Here is a 23,788-nt window from a genome sequence, read left to right on the forward strand (position 1 = left end):
TGTCACTCTCATGACTAATTCCTTTTAATTAGACTTAACAACATATAAGAAAAAAATGTCATCATTTAAAGTGAAGTCAGTGATGTATTGATTGGATAAGGACTTAACAGCATAAGTAGTTTGTTAGAAAATTATTCAAGTGAGCATATTTTTAATTTCAGGCCATTTCTTTTCTCTCTCCTGGGTCCCATTGTACATAACAGCAATATCCTTCCTGATTTTCCCTATATCCCACGCTCAAGGTACACAATGCTTTATGGAATTCTGCTCATAAACACAGTCATTTCAAGCATATGAATTAAAATGATTAAATATTCTGATAAAATAAGGCATTTTGAAGAATTCCAGAAGAGAAACACCTTCCTTATCCCAATTATTTTGACCACACTTGATACGTGGCTGTAACAGCAAAGGTAAAAATGATGGAAATTCATCCCCAGATATTTGAGGAAATAAAATGTGAGCAGGCAGATTGTTGGCATTGCCTTTCAGCCATAAATCCATGACATCACTCGGGATCATCCTGTGCCCCTTCACAAACTTTGAACAAGTTTGCAAGATTTCTTTTTGCTTGGGTGGAAATGTCTGAAAAACTCCTATTTGGGAGTTGAGATGAATCTTTGTGCAGCTCTCTCCCATTCAGAATTCCACTCTTTTTTTGTGAGAGTTGCCCTCAGCATAAATGAATTGCCCAAAATTGTGTCATCGTAACCCAGATCTTTTAAAATCATCACTGGAGTTTATTCCTTAGCATCACCATGGTCATGGAGTTATCTACAGTGATGAAGGGTTAATATTGTACTTTTATCTATGTTTGCTTTCTCTGGAATTTCCTCCTCTTGTTCTACTTTTTATACAGAATGAAATTAAATTTTTACTGAATTATCATGTAAGATTGCCTGAGGAAAACACCAGATCCTGAAAAATCTGTCCAGATTTAAGCCATCCTTCAACTCCTACAGTGCACAGGTCCCTCCCAGGCTGAGCAGCCTTGAGGGATGGCTGCTGGCTGTCTCAGATTGTTTAAATAATTCACAATATTTGTTTACAAGAAGTTACTCCACCCTCAGCAGTTTGGATTTTCAGAGAACTCTTTTAGGAAATTAAACTAGGTTGGGAATTCAGTCTTAGATTTCTTCTTTATTCCAAAAGTGCTGCAAAACAATTAACTTAGTCCTACTCATTAGTCTTATGTTAATGAACATCATTGTTAACATCTGAGTGACCTCTTGAATTCCTTAGGAAAGCAGTGCTCTTACCCTTATGTCCATTGACAAGGATTGATTTATTGTAATTAAATAGTTGATTTATAGTAATTAAACAGTTGATTGGTAGAAATAAATGGTTGATCTACAGTAATTCATGAAGAATCCAGGAGAGCAGGGGATAGACCTGGGGCAGGACGGAAGTTGGAGACTGGAGTTCCTTTTGGGCTGAAACCTGGAATTTCTCAGAGGCAGCTCCACAACGTGACAGCTCAAAATGCACAAATAATGAGGAATTATTAAACCTGTAGGATTTATTATGGAACAAACATCAGGAAAGCTTAGGAATATCAGAAATACTGAGACCACCAAAGCAGAGGGATGTGCTGAGTACCGGTTCCTGACCAGGGGAAGGAAGACCAGCTCACTTTAGCTGATTATCTTCTTGTGTTTTCCTTTTATTTTTTCAGGAACTGAGGGAAAGTATTATTAAGCCTGTAAGATTTTCCACTATCAACCACCCATTTTATTGCATGCAGCCCATTCCTTTTTTCCTTTTATTTTGTCATACAGTGGCAGTATGGAAACCCCACTATGGAAACACTTGGTAAGGATGCTGTAGGAAGATAAAAACATTGACTATTTAGGCTTTGGAATCATCTTAAGGATTTGTGTATTTAATTCTGAAGTATCTTGTTCCCATCTTGTCCCCCATGATACAAAATCTGACCTTGACACTCAGGACTTTTAAAAGACCTCAATGCCTTCTGTAGAAACTCCTTTGGGGCAATTTTGGCAGAGAGCTGCCAATGTATTTTGGGCCTCCCATAGAGGGTTCTCCAAGAGAAATATAAGGTTAGGTGAATTGGTTAATCCATAAAGGTGATCAGAGGATTTCTTGCCATTCCACACAGAATTTCTAGTGATAATTACCATCTTCATGGTTCTTTCACTGACTGGAAAAAAAAACCCCTAAACCCCAAAACTTGTTTGTTTATTTCTAGCTTGACTTGCAGAGTTAACTCATCTGTTGCCTCCAAAAAAATGCAGAATTTTACTCATGTGGTTGAGTAAAGACAACATAATATTCCAAAGCAAACTGGGAGGTTGGCTCAAGTCAAGCCCTGCTCAGGCCCAGGGCCAGCAGACCACTCCAACTCATTGGAGCTGTAAAAATGTGCCTGATCAATGGATTGGGATTGTATGGTGAACCCTGAAATAATAAATATTGATTCTGACCACATAAACTTCTTCTGGCAAGAAATTGAGTTTGGCTAGTGTAAGGCTCCAGCTGCTGTCTGAGACATTGGACAAATCTTTTACACATTAATCCATCCTTTTCTCTCTCTTCTTTTTGCTTCCCAAGGATATGAACACTGATTAGATCTGGGAGTTTCTTGCACTGAGGGGCAAAAGGTGATGGCTCTGCTGATGTTGTTTTCAAGAAGCCTTGCTTGCACATATTAATATGCACAAAAGGTCTGCATATTAATGCACACTTTTGAGTTGCAAAACATCTTTGGATTCCCTAAAAGGGGCTGAATTGGCTGGTTTTTATCCCAGGCCCAGGCAGGATCAGGAACCTCTTGTCGGTCAGACAAAGGATGGTCAAAGTGTGTTCTGGAGATATCCTAAAGCTAGTACAAGTAAACAGTGTAGCACTCTGCTGAGGTAAAAAATCTTCTGGATTTAGGTCCCAACAACCAACAAGTCTTCTTTTAAATTTTGCACAACCATTTGTTCCCTCAGTACAGAAGAATTTCCAGGAATAATCTTACACTCAGCCTCTACAGCCCCAGGAAAAGTACAATGGGTCCCACTCCTCAACAACAGGCCTTGATCCCTCCTTTGTTCCCTCCAAGAGTCCTTTTGTGAACAAATCCACTCCTGGGAATTCTCAAATACGAACAGAGGCACCATGGGAAAAGTAGGGAGAAGTTGTTTCTTAGCACAAATGTCAACGTAACCATCTGAGAGTTCCTCCTCCTGGAGAATCCATGTGAGGCAAGCGTCCTTTGGTGAGCTCCAGGAGGATCTAAAGCTCATTGTAAACACATCAGGGATGAGAGAAGGTGAGGTGAGCCAGAGAAAGGAAAGTATTGTCCTCTAAAGCAGCTGGAATTTGTGCTGAGGGATGACAAAGCCCCATCAGGAAGAAGACTCTGTCCCCACAGTGGTCTGTGACAGATTTGAGCGGAGACTCTGGCATTAAATCCATCCTATGTCTCAACCTCCTCTTTTTCTTTGGAGGAAAGCAGCTGAGAGATATCCAACACCATCAAATGATGGTTCTGATTACCAGCATCCCATATTTGTTTCAAGTAGCAGCAAAGAAAGTTTTCCTGAACATCAATTTACGACTCATCTGTTCTGGCAGTAAAACAAAACCTTGGCAAAAAAAAAAAAAAAAAAAAAAACAAAAAACCACAAAAAAAACCCCAAAAAACAACAAAACACCTCAGGAATTAATGAAATTAATGAATTTATTGCATCCAGCCATCTGGGCCCTCTTTTTCTCTGTGGTGAATGGATACAGATTTCTGATCTGAAGGTTAAAAGACTGGAAATAGTTTCTTAAATAATGAACTGCCTCATAAAGACAGTGTTCTGTCAGGCCAGTGGTCAGAGCATGAATATCCAGTCTGAGCAACCTGGTCTAGTGGGGAGAATCCCTACCCATGGTGGGGATGTTGGAATTGGATCATCTTTAAAGTCCCTTTCAGCCAAGCCTTTCCATGATTCCATGATCTGTGCTCCCTCTGATTAATTGTGTCCTCTTTGTTTCCATAGAATCACAGGATGGCTTGGGTTGGATGGGACTTTAGAGCTCACCCTTTTTCACCCCTCTGCCATGGGCAGGACCACCTTCCACTCTCCCAGGTTACTCCAAGCCCCACCCAGCCTGGCCCTGGACACTTCCAGGGATGGGGCAGCCACAGCTTCTCTGGGCGTCCTGTGCCAGGGCCTCACCACCTTCACCCTAAAGAAATTGTCTAATATCCGACCTAACCCTACTCTCTTTCATTTCAAGTCACTCCAGGCCTTTGTAAAACATTTCTCTCCTTCCTTCTTGCAGGATCCCTTCAGGCACTGGAATGCCACAGTTAGGTCATCCCAGAACCTTTTCCAGGCAGAACAATCCCAATTCTCTCAGCCTTTCCTCATGGCAGAGCTGCTCCATCCTCTGATCATCCTGGTGGCTCCTCTGGACTCACTCCAGTAGCTCCAGGTCCTTTCTGTTGTCCTTTTCAGCATCCCCTGAAGGTCAGTGTTCCCTCACACCCCAAAGGAGGATTGACAGGAAGAGATTTTCCTCACTGAAGCCTTCTGAGAGTTCAGATTCATCCCCAAGTTGTTGCTGAATTCCAATGACAAAAGCCAAGAGGAATTAAGGTGCGATGTCTGTGTGTGAGTGGAGGTTTGGAATATTTAATGTGTTTACATTAAACTCACACCTTTACTTTAGGATGAGGAAAAAAGAGGAATTTTCTTCACCACCAGTTCCAGCTCAGCTGCATCCTGAACCAGGTCCTGATTTGTGAGCAAATGAAACTCACAAATATGAATATTAAACCCAGCTCAGGTCATTCTCTACCACTTACCCTTATCCTGAGAACAGTGTGGCAAAACTTTCCTGAGGACAACATCAGCTCCTTTTACAAACGGGGAGCAATCTCATCTCCTGGAGAACAGGCTCAATGTTTTTGACTCATTTGTGTTTTACTAGAAGGTTTTTATGTTGTTTTGTTACTGTGGGCAACAAGCTGCTTCCCGGGGTGCTCTGAGGAAAAATGCCATGACAGGAACTTTCATTCCTTGTTGTTTACCACCGTTCTGAGGTGTTCTGAAGATGCCTGGCAAAGCTCTGGCACTGGATTGGGATGAAGAAAAACAGCACTGAAGGGAAAAACAACCCTTCAGCAATGGCAGCCTTGAGATAGGGTCCCTCTGCCTGCAGATTTGCATGGATCGCATCAGGCTGGGGGTTATGTCAGTGATAGGGCAACAAATGCACAAATCCTTTTGAAAGCAAGTAAGTTTGACTAAAAATGCCTGGCTGGGATCATTGGGGACTGAGTTTCTCCTCACTTGAGATGTGGAGGAACAGCAAAACTTCCCATCCAGAATTAATTCCCCATCTATTCCCTGCTCCCTTTTTTTGCTGGCTCAGTCATTCCTCAGTGGAAGATCACGCTGAGATTTTCGTGGCCCATTGATGCTCTGATTTCTGTGAGGCACAAGGGAAAGACATGGTTGTAAATAACAATAGTGGTGATTTGTCCCCCTAAATTCACAGGCCAGTGACCATTCCACAGTAAAAGTGGGATTTTGTCCACAACTGTGACATCTCCATATCGAAAATCTCCTCTTTTCACTCTCACGCAATGGGATTTTTCACACTTGCAGGATTTATTTCATAAAATGCCAGAATGGTTTGGGTTGGAAGGAAACTGGAAGATCATCGAGTTCTACCTCCTGATGTGGGCAGAGACAATTTTCACAATCCCAGGTTGCTCCAAGCCCTGTCCAACCCTGTCCTTGGACACTTCCAGGGAGGGAGCACCCTCAGCTTCTCTGGGCAACCTGGGCCAGGGCCTCCCCATCCTCACAGGGAAAAATCTCTTCCCAATATCCCATCTAAATGTTTGAATTGTCTGGACATCCAAGGGTTTCTTTAGTCACAAGGTGACATTTCTGCTTTCTCCCAGCTGAGGTTGCAGTTGAATTATTTTTCTCAGCTGTAGCTATGTAGTTATATTTATTCATGTCAATTCTGATTTTTTTCTCTATTTTCCTACTTTCTATCTACCAATCCTTGGTTTTCTAAGCAATAAAACTGGAAAATATCTCATGAGAGAGTGAGTTTATTGATGGCAGACACTAAATCCATATGAGAAGGAAATGCCACAACCTGAATAACAGCCAAAAAAAAGAGAACCAAACACAGAATCACATCCAAAAATCTGGAAAATAATTATTTAAAAGAATAAATCCAACAAAATCTTCAAACAAACCACCCCTACCATCCAACAAACAAGAGCAATTATCCAAACTGCAATTCATTAACAGAGAGAAGAGAAAACATTTGGAAGTTTCATTCCTGGCATCGGGAGGCTGGGCAGGATGTAACCCCAGCCAAGAGAAATATGACTTTATGTGGAAAAAGACAGCAGGAGATGAGGAAGCAGCTCCTCTGATGGATTTTCTGATTGCCCAGAACCCCTCAGAACATAAAGATTGGTATTTTTATTGTTTTAATGGTTCTCATTTACAGAGCTGATGGGATATTTCACATCCAGCCCAGGTTTCTTTGGATTCATTCTGTTTTTTCTTTTAACTTTAGCTTATCTCTAATCCTCACCATCAATACCAATACATACAAGACCACTTTCTACAACCTGGTCAACGACAAAAAAAAAATGCCCAATAATGAACTTTAGTCAGCATTAAGAAAACTCAATGATTCTCAAGTGAAATTCTTGAAATCTCAAGGTCAGTGACTGAAGGCTAAATGACACCTCAAGAGATGCTTTTCCAACCTGATTTCCTCAGAAAATTAAGTTTTTTACACATGTAAGCAAAGATGGGAATTTCCATTTGCTCAGTTGTCACCTGTACATGTCATGGAGGCAAAATTTCCAAATTCTATTGATTTCCTCCACTGTAAAAGTTGTTCTCAAGTGAGCACCACCCTTATTAGAGATCAGTGACCATCACAATTCTTTGTGTCTCTTCAAAACTGAACTAGAAATCACTGCAGTGGTGCTGATTGTAATAAAATTAAAAAGCAGCTGGAACACTGCAAAGAAAATGAAAAATTATGATCATTGTCCATTTATTTATATATATTTAATCAAAGATAGTCAGTATGTCCAAGCATTTACAAATGAGGAAAAGAAGTCAGATAAAGCATATGGAAAAAGGAAGGTTTTTATCCCTATTTTAATGATAGGCAACAAGGATGCAGAACTGTTTTGGGATTTTTTCCCAGGTTATGCACTGACAGTCAATCGAGGAAGCAGCAACTCTCCTGAAATTTCCTAACAACCAATATAAAGCAGGAGAATTTTTTTTTTCACTTCTGGATCTCATTTTCCATTGCAAATGGATTTATGTGAATGAATACAGCTCCAGCCAACAAGTTCCCATAAAGCACCAAAATGTGGTTAGAAATTTGGAAGAAATAGGTACCTTTAGCAGCTTCTGAAACAGCAGAGAGAAGAAACTAAAACCCCAAACCCTTTTCCCTTCCCCTTGTTTCCATTTCTGTGGAGGTCTAAGCTGAAGAATCTAGGAACTTCATGCTAAGAGGACAAAATCTTGGAGGTCTATCCCAACTTAACTCCATGATTCTGTGATTCTCTACCCCAGCAGATCCCTTAGCTCAGCTGCCCAGTTTATCCCTGTTAATCCCAGTTTATCTTATTTCTTACAGTTGATAATTTGCAGCATGGATAGTCTATGTCTCTAGCAAATATTCCACCCAAAAGTCTCTGTCAGATAAACTCTTATAAAATTAAAAATGCCAGTTGTGTATTTTTCAGCATCAACATTGCAGTGGAAATGCTGGAGCAGGTCTGGAAGGTGGGAGTTTCCTCAGAGGGGAAGAAAGAAAAATCAAAACTATGCTGCTTTGCTTTTCAACCTTTAGAACTGGAGCAGAGAACTGAAGGTGGAGACCTCAAGAATCAGGAGAGGAAAGGCAGCACCTCCGTATTGTGCTTGGGATCTCCCCCAGACTCTTGTGAGGGCTTCCTGTGTGTCAGGTGACTCAAACCAGCTTTAAAGAGATGTAGAATCCTAAAATGGTTGGAAGAAACCTTAAAGATCACCCAGTTCCAAACCCCTGCCATGGGCACCTTCCACTCTCCCAGGTTGCTCCAAGCCCCATCCAACCTGGCCTTGAACATTCCCATGGATGGGGCAGCCACAGCTTCTCTGGGAAACCTGTGCCAGGGCCTCAGCACCGTTCCAGGGAGGAATTTATTTCCAACATCCAATCTAAATCTTCTCTCAGTGGGAAGCCATTCCCCCTTTTCCTGTCACTCCTGACCCTTGTAGTGATTTCAGAGTCTCACAGCTCTTTCTCAGGTACTCAATGATTTGCATCATGGGGATATGTTACAAAAAATGTAGAACACGAGATCAAATTATTAATGATGGATTTAATGTTAAACTCTCTCCTCAGCTTAATCAACTTCCCTACTAAATGCCTCTCTCCTTGGATAATGTTGAAATTCCCAGAATCACGGAGTCATTGAGGTTGGAGAAGACCTCCAAGATCATCGAGTCTAAGCCGTGCCTGATCCCCACCTTGTCACCAGCCCAGAGCACTGAATGTTCAGTCATTCCTTGGAAACCTCCAGGGATGGGGACTCCACCACCTCCCTGAGCATCCCATTCCAGTGCCTGACCACCCTTTCCATGCAGAAATTACTCCTAATGAAGAAATTCCTCCTGCTTTCCAGTGGCTGCAATGCTTTCAGTTACTGTCAGATGGAGCTTGGGCGAATTTTATTTCTGTCTTCACTCCATCTTCATTTCTATCTCAGCAACAAAATGAAAAGAATAAATAATTAAAAAATTGAAAGTAAAGTTTTTAGACTCTTCTTTACTTTGGCCTCTTTCATAACCTTTGCTTAAATCCAGGTTCAAGTATTCGGTATCACACAGCTTTGAGGTGACATAACCCTGCTGACAGACTTGTTTTTCCTCAGCGTCTTCTGAGTGAAATATCTATTTTTTTGTCTAACACATGTCTGGTTTTGGCTGTTTTTCTCCCTTCCAATTTCCTGTAGAAAAAAAAAATAGAAAAGGTAATTTTTTTAATGCCATTTTATCTTCTTCCAGATTTATAACAAGTCTTATTTTGTCAGCAAAGTATGAGAAGCAACCACATTCTGCAGATGGTGTAAATTGAGGAATGCCTCATAATTCCCCCTTCAATGTGTAAAATCTTCTTCAGAGCAGACTGTTCCACTCCCACTCCTGGATTTCAGGAGAGTTAGTCTTTAGTATTACACTTGCTAATGGAAAACCACAGAATGAATTTTTTCACCATAAAAAAAAAACAGGACAAATTCCATTAAAATGTAAACATTCAGATAAATCACACCCGTTTCAGTGGCATTTTCGATGTTGTTATGAAAAACATTCCAACCAGCAACTTAATGAAGAGTTTTGCAGCTTGTTTTGACTTTTAAAGAGATGAACATTTTCACTTCTCTTTGAGAGGTTGGATTTCTCACTTTTCAACTTCACACTTCCCATCTTCTTACTGTGGAAACACAAGGAAAAAGAAGTGGAATGAAAGTGATTTTCATGACGTTTTGCCAATGCTACTTCTTTCGATTCCATTCATTTTTCAAGAGAAATAACAAGGGCTAATTTAAAAATTAAGACAAAATTAATGGCCCAACTTTGAACTAAATCCCTCTGAAAAAGCTAAACTACCAGGCACTTCAAAGAAAACCTTTCTCTGTTTGCTTTTTCTCCATGAAATCCAAACAAAACTAAACTTAAACTATTCATTATCACCTGATGTGGTTTTACTGCCTCGTATTCCTTTTGTTCTTATTTCCTTTTCCTGTGTTCCTCCTGAATAAATTATACAGCCAGCAAATAATTTCAATATCATTTGTCAGGAGGAAGATTTATTAAAAAACTCCTAGTTTCAGTGAGGCCTGTGGCTTGAAAGGAGAATAGAAAGAGGTGTGAGGTGGGTCATTCCTTCACCCTGATTTGCCATCAGAGGATCCACGTTGATCCTGAGCTCTGGGGATCTTTTTTTTTTCAGGATACCAACAGTGGGTTTGTCTGGTGCTGTCCAGGGAAAGAAATGAGAATTTGATGATCCTCATGGGTCCCTCCCAGCTCAGGCTGTTCCATAATTTGGAGATTTTGTGTTCTTCTACAGTTTAGGGTGGGTGTTTCTGATGAATGCGATTGCAGCTGGGAAATATCACTGGAGGTTCCTTGCTCCACCCCTGGAGAGCAAGGCAATGGGATTGTTGGAGTTTGGGATGTGATCTCCACTCTGCACCTGCACAAGGGGAGACAAACAACATCTCTGGAGGTCCTTTATTTCCATAGAATGGTTTGGATTGAAAGGAGCCTTAAAGATCACCCAGTTCCAACCCCTCTGCCATTTGCAGGGACAATTCCCACAATCCCAGGTTGCTCCAATCCCTGGCCTTGGACACTTCCAGGGATGGGGCAGCCACAGCTTCTCTGGGAAACCTGTGCTGGAGTCCAGTTTGCTGTCACAGGCAAGGATTTATCCCTAATATCCCACCTATCCCTGCCCTCTGGAAGTAGGAGGCCATTCCCTGTGTCCTGGCATTCCAGATCTTTGTCCAAGCCCCTCTCCAGCTCCCTTGGAGCCCCTTTAGGCATTGGAAGTATGAGGATTTTGGAAGGATTTTTGAATGAGTTAGAGACAAGGCCTCTGAATTGTTTTTGATGATGCAATTTATTTTTCCTTTCTTCTAGGAAATTGAGATTGACTCACATCTTTACTGCATGGTTCAGAAGGTCACAAGACCCCTAGTTACAAGACTTTTTAAGGATTTACTGACTAATAAAACACTGCCAACAAGGATATTTATGTTTTTGACCTAATCCTTAAATATTTCATCTTATGGACTCAGGCTACAGTGTAAGCCCTCTTAGCCAATCATGTTATGATACACAAATCTACAGTACTGCATTCTAAACTTCTTGTTTACCTTTGTAACTATTATTTTTTCTGTATCTTTAAAACTCTAAACTTTCTTCCACTTAACATGTCTCTTCTTTAAACTATAAATCCATATTTTTGCTTCTAGCACCGATGTTTTGAAGCCTTTTACAAGGTCTCAAATCAAATCTTGTGTTCAATTCTAAGCTTTGGTGTACAGGCCCAAAGTTCTGAGAATTCCCTGCATTTCAGATCCCAACAGGAAAGAGCTCTAAGTTCTCCCTGGAGCCTTCTTTTCTCCAGGCTGAACAAACCAACTCTAATTATTAAAATAAAGGAAATCAGTGTGGGGAGATGAGATCTGAAATCAGGTGACGGAAACCCATCTCTGAGCTCGTTTTCCTGCCTTTCCAACTGTTCTGTAGCTTTCCTTTTGAGGACATTGCAGGAAGTTTATTACATCAGGGATTACCAGAGGTTTGTACTTCCAAAGCCTGTGCTTTCCAGCAAAACATCCAAACAAAACCACCTCTCCCTGACAGCACGCTCCTGTAATTACACCTTTCAGCAATTCCTCTGTTGTTTCATCCCTTCCCTGGAGGCAAAGAGAAGCAAATCACCCTCCCTTCTGCCAGCCCTTCCTGCTCTCTGACTCACCAGCAGGGAGAAGGTTTGGAATCAGGGTTTGGAATCAGGGTCCATCCCCCCAGAAATGGAGCCGGTGCAGTTGCAGGATGCCTTTGGAAGTGAGGTGGGAGTGGGAGGTATGTGATCGTTAAAACACAATCAGGGAGAATTATAGGTACCCCACTCTGCCGGGAGCTGACGGGAGCAGAGGAGCAGGAAACGGTTTGGAGAGATGATGTAACAGGAGCTGCTGTCGCTACCTGTGCACCTCAACAGGTAATTAATCTTGTAATTAACAATTGTCACACGAATGATTCAGAAAGAGGAAATTAAGAGGGTGATCTGGCTTCACAATGGGAGCTACGTCAGCTCCCAGCAGTTCACCTGCTCTGAGAGAGATCCAAAAATGGGTGTAGGTGAGAAGGCAAGATTCTGACAGCTCCTCCAGCCCTGCTAATTGTTGTATAGAAGCCTGGAGCCACTAATAAGGTAATTTTGGGTATAATTCTCCTCTTGGAGAGGAGCAAGGATTACATTAAGCAGTGTTAGGGTGCCTCAGGAGGTGAAACCCAGGCACAAGGTTGCCCAGAGAAGCTGTCCCATCCCTGGAAGTGTCCAAGGCCAGGTTGGACAGGGCTTGGAGCAACCTGGGGTATTTATAATTTATTTAATAATTTATAATTTATAATTTATAATTTATAATTTATCATTTATCATTTATCATTTATCATTTACTATTTACTGTTTACTATTTATTATTTACTATTTATTCTCCACCCCTGGAAGTTTCCAAGGCCAGGTTGGACAGGGCTTGGAGCCACCTGGGATATTTATTATTTATTATTTATCATTTATCATTTATCATTTATCATTTATCATTGATTCCCCATTCCTGGAAGTGTCCAAGGCCATGTTGGACAGGTCTTGGAGCAACCTGGGATAGTGGGAAGTGTCCCTGCCCAGGGCAGCGGGGTGGAACTGGATGATTTTTAGGTCCCTTCCAACACAAACTATTCTGGGATTCTGTGATTATTACATTATATGTGTTTTCCAGAGGGATTTCTCTCAAACTCTGCCTCCTAGATATTGCAGATAGGACAGAGCAATTGATGCAGTTGAGAATTGAAACAAAAATCAGCTTGGAAAAAAAAAATCCTCTCCATTACCTCTCCTCCCTCACAATGGGGGAAAACCAAAAGGTGAAACAGCACCTGAGATAAAGCTAAACTCTTTCTTTTGACTCAGAAGTGCTTCTTCAAGTTAGTCCATCTATTAAAAAATCAACCATTTATTATATACTGAAGTCAATTTTTCAAAATTAAAAGCTGCTATTTTTAAATTAAGGATGAAAAGGTCTAACTTAGAAAAATGTCAAAACAAAGGGATTTGGCATTTCCAAAATGAAACTTTTCTTTTAGAAAATATATAGGGGAATTACCCTGACATTTAAACATATTCCCACATTAATGGTTTGCAATTTTGGGTGAAAACGCCTCTAAATTCAGCCTAATTCGGTAATGATTTTCATGCTGGTAAGAATTTATTTTTATTTGGAACTGTTGGGTGCTGAAATGAAAAATAGAAATACCCATGTTTGCTCTAAATGAATTTATAATCAGTTTTATGATTGTCTACCAAAGATTTGATGCACTGATAATTCAGTTTAAGAACAGAGGGTCCTGCTGCATTTGGCTGGCTGCTGAGCAGCCCAGAAGATACTGAAAAATCACAGGATCATGGAATATTCTGAGTTGGAAGGGACTCACAAGGATCAGTCCGACTCCTGGCCCTGCCCAGGCCATCCCAACAATCCCACCCTGTGCCTGAGAGCGTTGTCCAAATTCTCCTGGAGCTCTGGTTTGGGACTGTGACCATTCCCTGGGATCCTGTTCCAGAGCCCCATAACCCTCTGGATAAGAAACCTACTCCTAATATCCAACCCAAACCTCCCCTTAAATAACTTCCTGCCTTTGTACCAAAAAATATCTGTATCAATCCCACTTTCTCATCTGTAATTGCCTGTTAATTCCTGATACCCACAAATTAAACAAATCAGTTCAATGCCAAAGTATCCTCTGGACTGGAATCTTGAAGGAACTTACATATAAAATTTTGGCTGAGGTATAAAACCTCGCATTACCGATGGCCACAGCTCTCAGAGGCTGAAAAACTGATCCAATTCTCATCTACAAAATACAGGATAATTAGCATTACACTCTTTATGCCTTGAAAATTCCTGCCTGGTTCCCTGGAAAATCAGTATTCTGTAGGAAAGAATGAGTTTATGGCAAATATGGATTGCTGGGAAAGAGCCAGTGTGGCTCTGTAAAGGCAGATGAGCAGCAGTTCAGGGAGAGAAAGAGTCTGCTGGAGATCCAGTTTGGGCTTTCAAAAAGCCAAAATCTCTTCCAAAAATTCCTTCCAAAAGGAACATTTAAAAATATAACATGCTAGAGGATTGGGGGAGAGGTTCCAGTCCTTTGAGAGAGAGTTTAAAAGGAAAAGTAGGACGGAATGGTTGCATCTCAGGATATAGAAGAGTGGGATGAAATTCCAAGTGGAGCTCCAGAGGAACCTCACAGAGATTTGAATTAAACTAATAGGAAAATGTCTGTTGAGCCCAGGTTGGGTGGATTCCCAAATAACCTGGTACAAACGACTGCAAATAAATATTTTTTGTGTCCATGGAAATGCAATCTAAAGCATGCTTGCACTCTGCTGTGCTCCAAAGTGTCTGTGAAAACTCAGGAAAGACATCCTGGGGTTATCACTGGGAGAGCACCCTGAAATCCCTGGCTTCCTGTGCCACAACAGCCAAAAATTCTGGCAAAAAAAAGCTGGGAATCACCAAGGAGGTTTTTGGAAACCAGACAGAGGGAGGGATTTTGCTGTTACACTGAATTTTTAGGTCCTCTCACATTAAGTTGTCTGTGCAGTTCTGTTCTCTGTCTCTCAAAAAAGACCCAGTTGAGAGAAGAGAAAGCCCAGATAAAGTAAAATAATCAGGAATGTGGAGTATCTGCTTTTAGAGGAGAGACTGACAAGGCTGCAGAGACTCTTCAGTCTGGAGAGAAGAAATCTGGGGAAGTGGAGGATGGGGCTGGGGATTAGAAAATCATGAAGAGGGTGGGATAACCAAATGGGGACTGGTTTTCAACAAAATTAAGAACAGAAAAAAGGCCAGATTGCTTCTTAATCGAACAGAAAGAATGCGGAACTCTCTGCTGTCCATGCCACTGGAGTCAGACAACAAAATGTAAGGGCAAGAGATACTCAAAACAGACATAAAGTGGAATTGGCTGAACTGTTCCCTCTAACAGAACAGCTGTGGGTGCAAGGGAATAAACTGCAGAAAGGGGATGAGGTTTTTCACCCCCCCCAGTTCCAAATTTCCGTGCTGGACAGGGAATCCTGTGCCAGAAGAACAGAATTCTGATCCAAAAAATAATTTCTTACATCCTCATCCAGGTACTGGGTAACAGCATGAGACGTAGGCTGTTTATTGAATTGTTAACAAGCACTTTCTGCTGAGGTTTGATGTCACAATTTCCCTTTTACCCATTTGAATATGGCTTATTTTTAAAACCTGATTTCATCTGAGCACTGGAGTGACCCAATTACAACAATGGGAGGGTTGTGAACACATGAGTAACAAGGGTATTCAATTATTCTCCCTGGTTATAAGAAGTTGAATTAATTCAGGAACCACTGGTGAAATATGTATCAAACAATCTATTAATCATTATTACTGCTAGGTAAAATTTGAATAAACACCAGGATAAATGACCCAGATTTCAGTGTCTCTACATGGATTTTATACTTTGGGTGCTTAAATGTGGGAAACAATGGATTAATAACTCATTGGAGTCCAGACCTTGGGAATACCTTCCTTAGGCTGCAGAGTCTGTCTTTCAATTAGGAGCCAGCTCAGATCTTAGGTCTGGACCTATGACTATTTTTATTGGTTTTGTGACCACCGGCTCATGTTCACAGGTTTAGTGAGTTCAATTCAAGCCTTCTCAGTTCAAACTGAGAGAGAATCAAAATAAATCAGGTCAGAATTCCCTCTGAATAAGGAGATCTCCATTTGTTTGTTTAATGTGTTTCTAAACTTCCAAGGCACGCTTCCACGGGAGTTCAGTGCCCGATGGTGTTTCCTAAACAAGTTCTTGCACAGAATCATATCTGAAGTCCATAAAGCACTGAAAAAGAATTAAAACACAGTGGTTGAGTAGAGTAGAAAATGAATTTTTAAAATTTTATTGTGCCCGGGAAGTGCACAATATGTCTGGACATGGTTTTGGATGGAGGACAATCGACTGTGCATCCTCCTAACCCTGCAAACCTTGCACAGCCCAGATGGGGCCACACATCCTGATGCAGCTTTTCCAAGGCTATAAATTGGCATCATTGAGGTCACTTATTCACTCCCACCAGGAATTCAGCCTCCCACTCCTGGCCTGCACTCAGTGCTCCCTGAAGAGATTGAAAACGTGATCCTGGTGAAAGTCATCTTCTCCAGAAACGCCAGGGGTCAGCAAAGCCAGCACCTGCTTGGACAAGTGAGGATTGAAACCAAAGAACTGAAAGTAAAGGTCAGACAAAAACCCACTGGAAAACAGATGGCAATTCCTCAAAGAAGGCATCTTGTGCTTCATCTCCTCCTGCAAGAGCAGCAGAGTTTGGAGTGCATGTCCTGGCTCTCCACCAAGAGTTTTTCCCGCAGTATTTTGCTGTTCTCACATTAAAAGCATCTCCAGGGGTTCTGTTTCAACATCAGCAGCACCAGATTATTCCACAGAGCAGTCCAGCCTCACTTGCAGTTGTGCACACCAGGACATCCCAAGGGTATATCCATAATTTCCCTCCCTAAGGAAAGCAGGGCATGGGATATTAAGAAAGGGATGTATTCCCCTTGTGTTCTTTCAGACAGTGTCAGGATGTGGTCAAAGTGTGCTAAGTCTGGGCTAGAGAGTCTGCAATAGAGACTCAGAAAAAAACAATTAAAAAAACCCCAAAACCCCAAAACAACACATCCTGCCCCGGAAGGATTCCTGTTGTCAGCTCTGCTCCATGAGTTATTCAGCACAAGAAAATTTAAAGGTCTGCAGCTCTTCTCCAGCCTGAACTCCAGCTGGGATGACAAAGCCTGACTCCATGCTCCCACCCCTTCCCCATAAAGCAGAGTGGATTAATCCCAACTGTCTTTTACAAAAGGTTTACAGCTGGTTTTAACTCCTAAACTACACCTCGTTTTGTTGGTTTGGGTTTTTTTCATCCCATTCCATGGTCCTGTTTACTTGGCTGTGTCAATACAGACATTTAATCCAGTTCCATCCCATTTATCCCAGAGGGTTCAGAGGTTTTTAAACCAAATTGTTCAGAGGGTTTTACCAAGCCTGGATTTTACCCTGCCCTGCAATTAACACCAGCTGAGGTGACACCCATAAATCTCTGTATCCCTCAACACCATCCTGACAGAGCAGTTTGGAAACATCCCATTTCTCCCTCTTAAAACAGGACCAGTCCAACCCTTTGGATGGAGGGTGAAAACATCACAATTTCTACTTGATAATAAATAAATTAATAGTAAATTTGTGCATATTTGGTTTAAGACAGGATGCTCAGGACTGTTGTAATTAAGTGAGTAATTATGCCTGCATGGATCAATGGTTTCCTCTACAAAGCAATATAAGAAAATGCAGGTGGGTGAAAGTTGGAGGAATGGATAAAGTGTTCCAGTGTTTCAATGAATTCTAATGAATGCTGAAAAATTTTGTTTGGATCCTTTCAATGTGTTTGAGTACATTTTGATTTCTGATTTCTATACTGGTCCTTTAAGTGTTACTGTGAAGAAAAAGGTGGAGAGGTTAAATAGAGGGTGTAAAAAGCCCTCATTGAAGCACAGCAATAATTTGGGGGTGAAATAAAGTCCTTTAGACTGACACCAATCTTTTTCTCCCTCATTTGGTCAAGGTTGCTCTGCTTGGTTTTGGTTTGCTTTCACCTGTACCCATTGCTCTCCACCTTCCTCTCACCTCCACAAAAACTTTAAACTTTTCCTTCTTTTGGTCTACTCCATTTTGTTCTGCAAATCCTTTTGCCCGCAGCTGTTTTCTTTCCTTCACTGCTATTTTTAATTCTTTTGTATTTCCCTATTTTCTCACTGCAAGTCCTTGTTACTCTTGTTCTTCTTCTTTTGTCCTTGTTGTCCTTTTTGTTCTTGTTCTCCTCCTTCTCCTTCTCCTTCTCCTTCTCCTTCTCCTTCTCCTTCTCCTTCTCCTTCTCCTTCTCCTTCTCCTTCTCCCTTCCTTTTTTCCTTCTCCTTCTCCTTCTCCTTCTCCTTCTCCTTCTCCTTCTCCTTCTCCTTCTCCTCCTCCTCCTCCTCCTCCTTCTCCTTCTCCCTTCCTTTTTTCCTTCTCCTTCTCCTCCTCCTCCTTCTCCACCCCACCAACCTCATTATCTCTCCACCCTTTTCCAAATTTCAATTTCAAACCAATCCCGATCATGCCAAGGATTTCAGATGTTTTTTTCCAACCTGGGATGAACGAGATGAGGAAATTTCAGGTCCTTGTGCTGTGATTCCAACCCCATGGCTCTGGTAGAGACACCTGAGGGCTGAGCATTGGATAACAGGGACATGGAGGAGGCATCCAAAACATCAATGACATCCTGGCCTGTGACAGCAAAATTGTGGCCAGCAGGACCAGGGCAAGGATTGTCCCCCTGTACTGACACTTCTGAGGCCCCACCTCAAATCCTGGGATCAGTTCTGGGTTTCTTAATAAAAGGAAAATATTGAGGGGCTGGAGCATTTCCAGAGAAGGGAATGGAGCTGGGGAAGGGTCTGAAGCACCAGAAGAAAGTACTTGGACAAGAGGAAATGGCCTCATGTTGTACCAGGGGAAGCTTAGGTCAAATATTAGGAAAATTCTTGACCTAAAATGGCTTTTAAGCCCTGGCACGGAGTCCTCAGGGCAGTGGTGGAGTCACAGCCTCTGGAGGTGTTTAAAAACTTGGCACTTGGGGATGCGGTTTTGTGCTGGACTTAGCAATGCTGGGCTAACAGCAGAGCTTAATGATCCTAAAGATCCTTTCCAACCTAAATAATTCCATGATTCTAAGAGCTGTGAACAGCTTTATCCCTGGGATTTTCCCACACAGGTGGCAGATCCATCAACTCCCCTGTTCACTGCAGCCTGATGGAAATCAGTTCCTGATTGATTTCCTGGCTCGGGCACTGGGATAAAAGCCTTCAGCCTGTTTTAGGCAAATGAGCCTGGTGCTGTTATTTTTCTGAGCAGTTATTCCAGCAGGGAGGATCCCAGTGCCAGGCTGCCTGACAGCAGCTTTTAGCGGACCCTATTAAAATCAGGGCTGTCACTTCCAGTTAATGGCTGGGCTAAGGGGAAGTGCTTTGTACAGAGTATCTCCGACAAGCTGAGGAATAAAATCCAGATCTTCCGAATCTGTGTCTGTTGTACCATCATTCCAAACCATCACAAATGGGTAAAACTGAACTTTGTTCGGTTCAGCTCAAATCTGTGGCCCCTAAACCCAGCAAGAATTCCATTTTTCCATTCTTTTTTTCTGAAGTCAAGGCCTGTTGTTCACCTCTGAGGTGCATTCTCAGCTTTTGTTCAGAGTGGAACCTCAGCCAAGCTGGGCTTTTGCCAGCTCTTAGTTCGAAATTTAATGAGATTCAGCTTATTCTGTAAACACCCTGAATCATGGGATATGAAAGCAAAATGAAAGCTGTTATTTTGTTAACAGTATGCAAGACTCATAAATAAGTATTTTTCCAACTGCAGCATAGTGCCTGTGATATCCCAGAATGTTTTTGATGAGCTGTATGAATTCTCTGTGCGTTAAAGTTTCCCCCCAGGCCCATGGGACAAAATGTGACAGAAATTTTGGGGTGTTAAAAAGAACGAGGAAGAACTAAATTCTGTTTTCACTTTCTAATTTCTAGTGGCATCAAGCTCTTTGCTGGTTGTTCAGGGAATTGGTGTCCTGGGGAGCTCAGCAATGGCACAGTGGTCACCAACCAAGATTAGAGGAATGGAGAACCTTTCCTATGAGGAAAAATTGGGAGTGTTGGGGACGTTCAGCCTGGAAAAGAAAAGATTTGGGATGATCTAATTGCTGCCTTCCACTACCTGAAGGAGGCAACAAGAAAGATGGACAGAAATTATTTACAAGGACCTGGAGAAACAGGACAAGGGGAAGTGGGTTTAAACTGAATGAAAGTAGATGTAGATGGGATAATGGGAAGAAATTCTTCCCTTTGAGGTTGATGAGGCTCTGAATGAGGTTGCCCAGAGAAGCTGTGGCTGCCCCACCCCTGGAAGTGTCCAAGGCCAGGTTGGATGGGGCTTGGAGCAACCTGAGATAGTGGGAGGTGACCCAAGGCAGGGTGGATGGAGTTAGATAATTTTTAACATCCTTCCCAACCCAGACCAATTCATAATTCCATTATTTTCTGGCCATCTTCATGTCCAACAGCCACATGGAGATGTAAAGAATCGAGTTAAAAACCAAATTTCTCCACTCACTTTTCACCCAGCTTTTTGAATATCTGGTTGCAGCTGGAAACCACAGCGAGTGCAGACCCCTCTTCTCTTGGATGGGCTTCCAAGAGCTCTGTAAATGGGCACACACACATCAGTCTCAGGAATTTCATTCCTGCAGTTTTCTTATCAAATCACACTGTGCATTAACTCAATTTCACTGGAAGTCACCCATCGCAATCAAAGACCTTGCACACAAAGGAATGGCACAAGATGGGCTCAAGTTCCACCAGGGGAGGTTCAGGTTGGATTTTAGGAAAAATTTACTCACTGAAAGGACGGTAAAGCATTGGAATAGACTGTCCAGGGGAAATGATGGAATCTCAATCCCTGGAAGTGTTGAAAAATGAGTGGATGTGGCACTTTATGACGAGCATGGTGGGGTTTGGTCGAGGGCTGGACTTGATGATTTTGGAGGCCTTTTCCTACATAAATGATCCCATGAAAAGTTCCCCAGTGTTGCTTCCATCTGGACTGGTACCAACCTGGGAGATGTTTTTGGGCTTCTTAACACACAACATTTTGAAGGGCAAATGTGGAAAATGCAAGCAGTCTTCAGGGTCAGGATAACACCTCACCCAGGCACACTAACGAGTGTTAATTGGCTGAATCAGCTGTTCTATCAGCCTGGCCTAGCAGTGCCCTCTCTAAAAGCACTTGGGCAGAACGGGGTCATTGTCCCCTCCTGTGGCACGACTGTGGCACAGGTGTGAAATGTGTGAAAGTGGATCCTGTTAAATAGATGGGTTAGAACTGCCCTGCTGATTCATTGGTAAAGGAACATTCTGTGGATTTTGATTAAGTATCTCTTGGGAAACTGAAAAAAAAAAAAGAGTAAAATGTTCCAATCAAGCTGAAACTGCCTCTCTGACCTTTCCAGCACATAACATTTTCATTCTTCATTTCCAAATTACTTTTATTCTTAGTTTTTCCCTTCCACTGACTGTATATTCTGTTAAGTCATAAAGAGTGAAATTAAAAAGTAAAAATCAAAGGAGCCCATTTCTGCTTTGGTTAAATGAAATGTTTTGATTTAACTGAAGCTTTTGGCCTCCAAAGATCATGTGATACCTTGCCACTACCTGGTTCTCTTCCAGGCAGCTTCAAAAAGAACTGGAAAAAGAATTCTAGACAAACAGAAAATCCATTGTCTGTCCTGTTCTGACAGATGGGAAAAAATAGTCACAGAATATGATTTATATTCTCAAGGAGGACGAGTTCCGTGTGGCAAGAGATCTATTTTAATGTGGTCTGTATTGACCCAAGGCAGTACCTAGGCCAACAAAGGCATGAATCCACTGCATCCTCCCAAATTTCTTCCCATTGGTGCCTTTGTCAGGACTTTAAGAATTCAGTCAACTCATCCCAAAGCACTGCCAAAAAAGGAAAATCCCCCAAGAAAAGCCACCATAAGAGGAACTTAAGGTAGGCCCAGATGTCAAAGGGGAGGGTGTTAATAACAGACCTAAACAGAAGTGAGGGTTTGGGCTTTGCCTACTGGATGAAATTCCACGGTGCAGATGCAACAATGGGAAGATTCCAGGGCTGGTGAGGCAGATCTGGGTAAGCAACCCAGACAAAAATTCCCACCAAACTGTGGGAAAAGGAAACAACTGCCTGCACACAGCCCATCCCAAGCTATGGGAATGGAATGGATACCAACCCGGGACTTGGGCTGTGTAAAAGTGGTACCTCCAGAAGAATATTTGGGGATGTCCACACTGAGAAGACCAGAAGAAGGGCCAGTTGGACACCACAGGGACCCATGTGGGGATGACTCTTTTTATTTAATCTGCCTCTCTTAGTCCTCCTCCCCCACCCTTTACCTCACACTTGCTGTTAAATAAAAGCTGTACTCTTAATTTTTATGGTCTCCTTTGCACCTTAATTCAGGCAGAGGCATCTTTTAACAATAACATTATTTCAGCTATGTTATTTAACCATAACATTATTTTGGTGTCAGCAGTGGGATCATGACAGCCTGACCCACCAGATCCCTTGTCTCATCCTTATTTCAGCTCTACCTCCCCCTCTCAGTGTATCCATGTCCCCATTTTAGAGGTGACAAAGCCCTTTCAATAGAGACCTTTTCCCAGAGAAGCTCAGAGAGATACAGCTGGCTCTAAAAACCCCCCTTATTGCACCATGGGGTGCTTCATCCCCACAGTACAAATTCCTGAACTCGAACTGTCTCCTCTGCACATCTTGCAGTGCTCACACCGTGACAAAACCATCAGCAGCTTTTTATGGAGCAGATAATTGTGAAGCTGTGAAAAACCAAGCTCCTGCAGCTGACTGCTCCCATCACTCAGGGAATGCATTTCCACACTGGGAGTCACAGCAGCCTCAGCACTCGGGATGTTCCCTTCTGGTTTTGAGGCCAGTTTTGTCACTGCTGAACTTACACCAACAAGTCAAAGGGAAATAAATACTCATTCAGTGAGGCACATCTGGGTCCTGTGTCCACTTCTGGGCTCCTCAGGACAGGAGGGCCATGGAGCTCCTGGAGCAGTCCAGAGGAGGGTTTTGACGATGATGAAGGGACTGGAGCATCTCTGATAAGGAAAGGCTGAGGGAGCTGGGGCTGTTCAGCCTCGAGAGGAGACACAGCTGAGAGGGGACCTCATCCCCTGTCTGCTCAGAGCAGGGCCCAGGCTCTGCTCTGGGTGTCACAGCAATGGCACAAGAGAAACAGGCAGGGACTGATCCCAGGAAATTCCACCTGGACATGAGGCAGAACTTCTTCCCTGGGCAGTGACCAAGCCCTGAGCAGAGATCAGAGAGAGTGGGAGTCTCCCTCACTGGACACATTCCAGAACCCTCTGGACACAATCCTTGTGCCAGGTGCTCTGGGATGGCCCTGTTTGAGCAGGGAGGTGGCACCAGATGACCCCACTGTGGTCCCTTCCAGCCTGACCCATTCTGTGACTTTGCGAATCACCAAATCCCAGAATCACAGAATGGTTTGGGTTGGAAGGGGCCTTCAAATCACCTCATCCCAACCCCCTGCCATGGGCAGGGACACTTTCCACCACACCAGGTTGCTCATCCATGTCTGATGGTTCAGTTACACAATTTCTGTGTAGAAGGCTGGTCTGGACATCAGTGGAGTTCCCAGAACAGGAGCACAAATCCCACCTGAGGGTACCTGAGACAAGAAATGCGGATGTGGATGGGTCCTGGACCTCTGACCACAAGTTCCTCAGATCTCCACCTCATCCCACCTTGTTTTAGCCACTTAACAGTGTCATAGAATAACTTTAAATCCTATTTAAATAAGGAAAAACAGCAAACTAATGATCAAGGTCACCTCCAGAGATGCTTTCCTGCTTCCCTTCACCTGCAAACAGCCTGGGTAACTGAATCCTAATTTATCCAATCACTAACTGCTAACTGTTAATTTAAACACCTAAGTGTAGGTGAGCCTAGGCCTGAAACACAAGCTCATTTTCTGTCTAATTACAACTCACTAAAGCCTCAGTTTCTAAGTCAAGACTTCCTTCAAATCCCATATGCTGAAGACAAAAAAAAAAAAAATTAAATATTCTCTCTCCTTTTCACAGACACAGTGAAATTCTGCCTCATTTACCCACAGTTATGCCCTTGGCAAAGATAACAATCAAACCCAGCTCACTCTTGCTTGGAGAAAAGATCCAAGACCTCCAGGTTTCCACTCAACTTTCTTCAAGGTACAAAGGAAAACAAAA

General features: G+C 42.4%; 1 long non-coding RNA gene across 1 annotated transcript; it reads left to right on the forward strand.

The window, feature by feature from the left end:
• The first annotated feature begins 207 nt into the window (after nucleotides 1-207).
• LOC143695604 (uncharacterized) lies at nucleotides 208-8,820 on the forward strand. Its single transcript, XR_013184999.1, has 3 exons — nucleotides 208-242; nucleotides 4,282-4,598; nucleotides 8,395-8,820. It is a non-coding gene; the product is annotated as an uncharacterized LOC143695604 (long non-coding RNA).
• Nucleotides 8,821-23,788: the final 14,968 nt, after the last annotated feature.

Source organism: Agelaius phoeniceus, chromosome 1 (assembly GCF_051311805.1).
Source record: "Agelaius phoeniceus isolate bAgePho1 chromosome 1, bAgePho1.hap1, whole genome shotgun sequence".
NCBI classification, from domain to species: Eukaryota; Metazoa; Chordata; class Aves; order Passeriformes; family Icteridae; genus Agelaius; species Agelaius phoeniceus.